The following is a 6,000-nucleotide window of genomic DNA, read 5'->3' on the forward strand; positions in this document are numbered from 1 at the left end:
GAAGGGAGAACAATAAATAAATGCTAAAAGTAAATCCTAAATTAAGAATATGAAGGAGTAGATAGAAGTGGGAATGGAGGGAGGAGAGAAGATTAATAAAGAATGTTACTTACTTGCGAATTGAACAAACGATTCGAGTCTCAACCAACCCTAACAACTAGATCTAGATCTAGAATGATCTAAATCTGCAATTGCTAGACCCAGAGAAAAATGAATCTAAAAACTTGAAACTTGAAATTGAATTGCATTACATAAAAAAATTAAACCTAAACATTCAATCTAGAAATTTAAATCTCACAAATACAAGCAAAGAAAACTAGAGAAAACCTAAATAAACTCAAGAGAGAAGAAAGAATGCTTCTACTAAGCTCTAAAACATGTTCTCCTTTGATGGAGTATGCTCTCCTTTTATAGAGTTTACATGAGATATGAGGCACGGCTGAATTTGAATAAAACTCAGGGTTCCTATCTGACTCAGCCAATTAGGGTTTTGACGTAGTAATCGCGCCAACTTATAGAGATCAGATGCATAATTCCACCGTTGGATTTGAGTTTTACGTAGTCGTGAAGCTCTCTTCCAAAATTCAGCACGATCGGACATCGGATGACCGTTCGATGAAGGGCTTGATCGAAACTGGATAGAGACATTCAAAAACGGGATTTTTGCCTCTTCCTTCTCTAAATATAATTCTTTTTCCTCTTTTTCTTTCTTTAATTAAATCCCAGATAGGAAATAAGATATTGAAGTATGCAATGACTCTTTTCTCCATTTGGACTCTCTCAATAATATCTTTGTAGATTTGATTGATAATTTATAATCTCAGCCGTAGATCAAATTTGTCTTCTTTATCTCTTCAATATTTCGGAGTTGGCCCATAATCACACATCTCTAACCCATCATGCTCCAAATCTAATGCAGTAAGAGATTTGTATGAGTAGCTTAAAACTTAGGTTGGTGAGCAAAGACGAGAGTGAAAGAGGCTTGTATGTTCACTATTTTTAGCTTATGCTTAATTCTAAAGAATTTTATCAAATCCTTTACCATTTCAAAATTCCGAAGTACCTTCTTTTAGCATTAGATCAGTTTCTACTTCCAAGAGGAAAAAAGGAAGACAAAAAGAAAGAAATAGGGAGGGTGAGAGTAAGGATGCCAATTTGGTATGGCACGATCTTGTACCGAATTTCAAAACCTCATATTGAAATCATAGCATACCGAATTTATACGGTACGGTATGAAAACTGTATTTTTTGAAAACGGTTCAGTACGGTTTCGATATAAAACTGGTATGGAAAAAACAGCATGGTTCGGTATACAGAACAATATAATTTCAATATGAAAAAATCGATTCTTCTAATTTTCAAACTGTAGCCGCAACTCCATTGATCTATGCCTTCATGCCTCTAGGTTTTGAGGAGACAACAATAAAGCCAGATCTACTGAGGTTCAAGGAAGAAATAGAAGAAGTCGGCAATTGTTTGGAAGCTGGTTACGAGGTTTTTGTCCTGCGGTTTTGGAGGCGGAGAGACGCTGGCGGTCCTTCGATGTGTGTCTCTCTGCTTCCTTCTCCCTTCTCCTCTCTCTCTTCCTCTCTCTCTCTTCTCTCACCTCTTCTCCTCGACCGGTGTCTTTGGTGGCGGAGAAGCGCTAGTGGTCCTCCACCACCCTCTCCTCCTTCTCTCACTCTTCTCCTTCTTCTCCTCCCCTCCTCATCTCCTCTCTATTTCGGTAGTTCTCCGGTCGTGCTCTCTTATCTGAGCACCTTTCTCCTCCCTCTAGTTTGTTTTTGCAAAGGTTACGTTGATCATTAGACTTTCGATGAATGATATTCAAAACTGTAATTATCCATTTGTAAGTGTAATAAACATTAATTGATCTGTAACAACTACAATTAATTGATCATATTACTTCAAATACACTCAAATTAATTATAATTTTCATCTTATTATTATTACTAACTGTAACTACATGATTGGTTTGTCACAAATTTTTCATTGGACCAATTTGGCCTATTTATCACCTACAAAACCACTTACATACTTTTAATATTAAATTAATTCCATTGAGCAGTAGGGCATTTGGTCTAGTGGTATGATTCTTGCTTTGGGTGCAAGAGGTCCCGAGTTCGATTCTCGGAATGCCCCATCATCTGCCATAATTTTATTTTATTTATTTGTTGTTATTTGTTGTATTTGTATTACATTTGTATTACATTTGTAGCACATCTTCATTGTTGAAATTTATTAAAAAAAAAAAATCAATTTTAAGGGGTTGTTGTATGGTAACTATTTCAGCACACTTAATTTTGTATAATAATTCAATTTTAAGGGATTGTTGTATGGTACACATATTGCTTGCTGGCATGGACACAATTTTGAAAAAAAATGCGGAAGGCACACTTGAGAAAACTTGGGGAAAAACGTGACTCAAGGGTAATCGAGTCATTTGACTTTAAAATAATAAAAGTATAAAACTCATCTCTTCTTCATGACAAACCCCATTTCTAACCTTAGCTGTTGCCATCAAATTTCTTTGTGTGTGATAAACACTTCCTTCATTCTTCCCTACAAGACAAGTCTACAACAATTGAACTTTCTCCAACGAAGAAGATGACCTACTAGCAAGCTCTTGATCTTTCTCCAACTAAGAGCCTTTCTCCAACAAAGAAGAAGACCTGCTCTCAACCTCTCTTTTGACTTGCAGTAAAGGAATGGTATCATCACTCTACACCTCAATCAATTCAAAGAGAAAAATTCTTTCGTTGTTATTATACTTGATGATGGTGTCCATTTGATCGTAACTTCATGTCCCTCTCAAGTGGTAAACTTGAAGATATCAAGAACAACATCAAATTCACTCTCTTAGGCTGGATGGTTGATGGAATTGTGGTTACAATGTATGATTTAACCCATTTTCTATCCAAAGCCTTCAACTCCGAGATGTTTGAAGTTGATGGATTTCACTTAGTGGAAGGTGCTACCGATCGCTTCACCATCAAATGCAGGAATGAGAAAAACTCATAATCTTATACTCTTTGCTCAACCATGAAATTACAAGGGACATCTAATCATTTCTCAACCTTGGGATCATAGCATACTAGCTACCATCCTTCCTTTTCGCTATGTGATTATGTGGGTTTAAATTCTCCAACTACACTGGCGTTTTCATGATCATGATGTGCTCAATTTGATCTTCAACAAGGTGGGATATATTATTGAATGTCCCAAGGGTGATTGATCTTCCCCATTCGTTCCAGCTGCTCACGTTCTACTACCAATTAACCAAGATCTAACTTCTTCAGTTCTGTTTAAATCGCATTCTACTATGAGGTTATACAAGTCAAATTTGCTTATGAGTTACGCCCTACTCTCATGTGTTCCTATTGTATCCGCATGGGCCATAAACACTCAGATTGCAAATTTTGCAAATTGGCTCCTTCTCAAGCTAGTACTGGAGATGTCCTTTCAACTCATCATGCCCATATACCTCTTGCTGCAATTCCTCCTAAGCAAAATGGGCACGTAAAGTTGATTACGGATTTGTACGACGAAGTTTTCATTCCAATTTCTTGCAATGATCAAATTTGTGTCCATGCCAGCAAGCAATATGTGTACCAATAGGCTGTTTCATCACACATTTTTTAGACCGAATTATTATACAAAATTAAGTGTGCTGAAATAGTTACCATACAACCCCTTAAAATTGAATTTTTTTTTTTTTCCTAATAAATTTCAACAATGAAGATGTGCTACAAATGTAATACAAATAAACAGTACAACAAATAAATAAAATAAAATTATGGCAGATGATGGGGCATTCCGAGAATCGAACTCGGGACCTCTTGCACCCAAAGCAAGAATCATACCACTAGACCAAATGCTCTGCTGCACAATGGAATTAATTTAATATTAAAAGTATGTAAGTGGTTTTGTAGGTGATAAATAGGACAAATTGGTCCAATGAAAATTTTGTGACAAACCAATCATGTAGTTACAATTAGTAATAATAAGAAGATGAACATTATAATGAATTCGAGTGTATTTGAAGTAATATGATCAATTAATTGTAGTTGTTACAGATCAATTAATATTTATTACACTTACAAATGGATAATTACAGTTTTGTATATCATTCATCGAAAGTCTAATGATCAACGTAACCTTTGCAAAAACAGACCAGAGGGAGGAGAAAGGTGCTCAGATAAGAGAGCACGACCAGAGAACTACCCAGAGAGGAGATGAGGAGGGGAGGAGAAGAAGGAAAAGAGTGAGAGAAGGAGGAGAGGGTGGTGGAGGACCACTAGCGCTTCTCCGCCACCAAAGACACCGGTCGAGGAGAAGAGGTGAGAGAAGAGAGAGAGGAAGAGAGAGAGGAGAAGGGAGAAGGAAGTGGAGAGACACACATCGAAGGACCGCCAGCGTCTCTCCGCCTCCGGAACCGCATGACGAAAACCTAGTAACCAGCTTCCAAACAATTGCCGACTTCTTCTATTTCTTCCTTGAACCTCAGTAGATCTCGCTTTATTGTTGTCTCCTCAAAACCTAGAGGCAAGAAGGCATAGATCAATGGAGTTGCGGCTACAGTTTGAAGATTAGAAGAATCGATTTTTCATACTGAAATTATATTGTTCTGTATACCGAACCATGTTGTTTTTCCCGTACCATTTTTATATCGAAACCGTACTGAACCGTTTTCAAAAATACAGTTTTCATACCGTACCGTATAAATTCGGTACGGTATGATTTCAATATGAGGTTTTGAAATTTAGTACAGTATCGTGCCATACCGAATTGGCATGCTTACTCTCACCCTCCCTACTTCTTTCTTTCTGTTTTCCTTTTTTCCTCTTGGAAGTAGAAACTGATCTAATGGTAAAAGAAGGTACTTCGGAATTTTGAAATGGTAGGGGATTTGATAAAATTCTTTAGAATTAAGCATAATCTAAAAATAGTGATCATACAAGCCTCTTTCATTCAGTCATCGGAGAAAACAATGTGAAGGTAACAAACAACAAGTATACACCATTGATTGGCACACAATCTGTACCCTGAAATCTGCAGGAGGGCTGAATTTTCGCAACCTCCTAGCTTTTAACCTCAATCTTCTGTCTCGCAAGGCATGGGAATTACTTCAGAATCCTCATTCTCTCTGGAGATCGATTAATGCTAAAGAAGTATTGTCATCATTCCTCTTTCCTCAATGTGGCCCCATCACCCACAGACTCTTGGAGATGGCGATCCATCTTAATGGGGAGAGATTTGCTGAAAAATGGACTATTGCGGCAAGTGCAAGATGGTTAACTAATCAACCCTAGATCGATCCATGGATCCCTCAAGCTACTCCAGACTTGGGATGCTTTCCTTTCTCTTAATCTACCCTTAAGAAGGTATCTCAATTCATTGATATACGCTCTCACTCATGGAACAAAACATTGTTACATCAATGGTGGACTCCGGAAGTCGTCCAAAGAATCTTGGAGATTCCCTTATCAGTTACACAGCACGTAGACGGACAGATCTAGCACTGGACCACTTCAGGGACTTTCTCAGTTAGATCCGCATGCAAGTTGACTATTACCTCTTCCGTTTCCTCTATCTCCTAGATGAACATTTGGAGACGCTTTTGGAAGGTACTGCTGCTACCTCGTGTACAACATTTCCTTTGGAAAGTCCAACATCAAAAATTGCCTATTGCTTCTTTACTGGAACAGAGAGGCTACACATGTCCCACTTGTTGTCTCCATTGTGGAGAAGAACACGCAACCCCAGACCACATGTTTATCACATGTCCTCTTGCTCATGCCGTCTGGGAAGCTTTACACTTTCCTATCTTGGAACAGCAGGGTAATCTGGTGGACAAAGTCATATGTTTACTCAACCAATGGCATGATGACCCATAGATAGAATGGCCCATTACCACTCTCACAGCATTTTGGCTTTTGTGGAAAATGCCACAAGTCTTTTTGACACTCAATAGCGTCCTTCAATAGCATAGGTATCTTT

At 38.0% G+C, this 6,000-nt stretch overlaps 2 non-coding genes across 2 annotated transcripts; one reads left to right on the forward strand and one right to left on the reverse strand.

Moving 5' to 3' along the window:
* Positions 1–2,070: 2,070 nt before the first annotated feature.
* On the forward strand, positions 2,071–2,142 carry TRNAP-UGG (transfer RNA proline (anticodon UGG)). Its single transcript has one exon. It is a non-coding gene; the product is annotated as a tRNA-Pro (tRNA).
* Positions 2,143–3,804: 1,662 nt separating this feature from the next.
* On the reverse strand, positions 3,805–3,880 carry TRNAP-UGG (transfer RNA proline (anticodon UGG)). The gene has a single exon. It is a non-coding gene; the product is annotated as a tRNA-Pro (tRNA).
* Positions 3,881–6,000: the final 2,120 nt, after the last annotated feature.

Source organism: Hakea prostrata, chromosome 4 (assembly GCF_041222555.1).
Source record: "Hakea prostrata isolate BN-2017 chromosome 4, UWA_Hpros_2, whole genome shotgun sequence".
NCBI lineage: Eukaryota > Viridiplantae > Streptophyta > Magnoliopsida > Proteales > Proteaceae > Hakea > Hakea prostrata.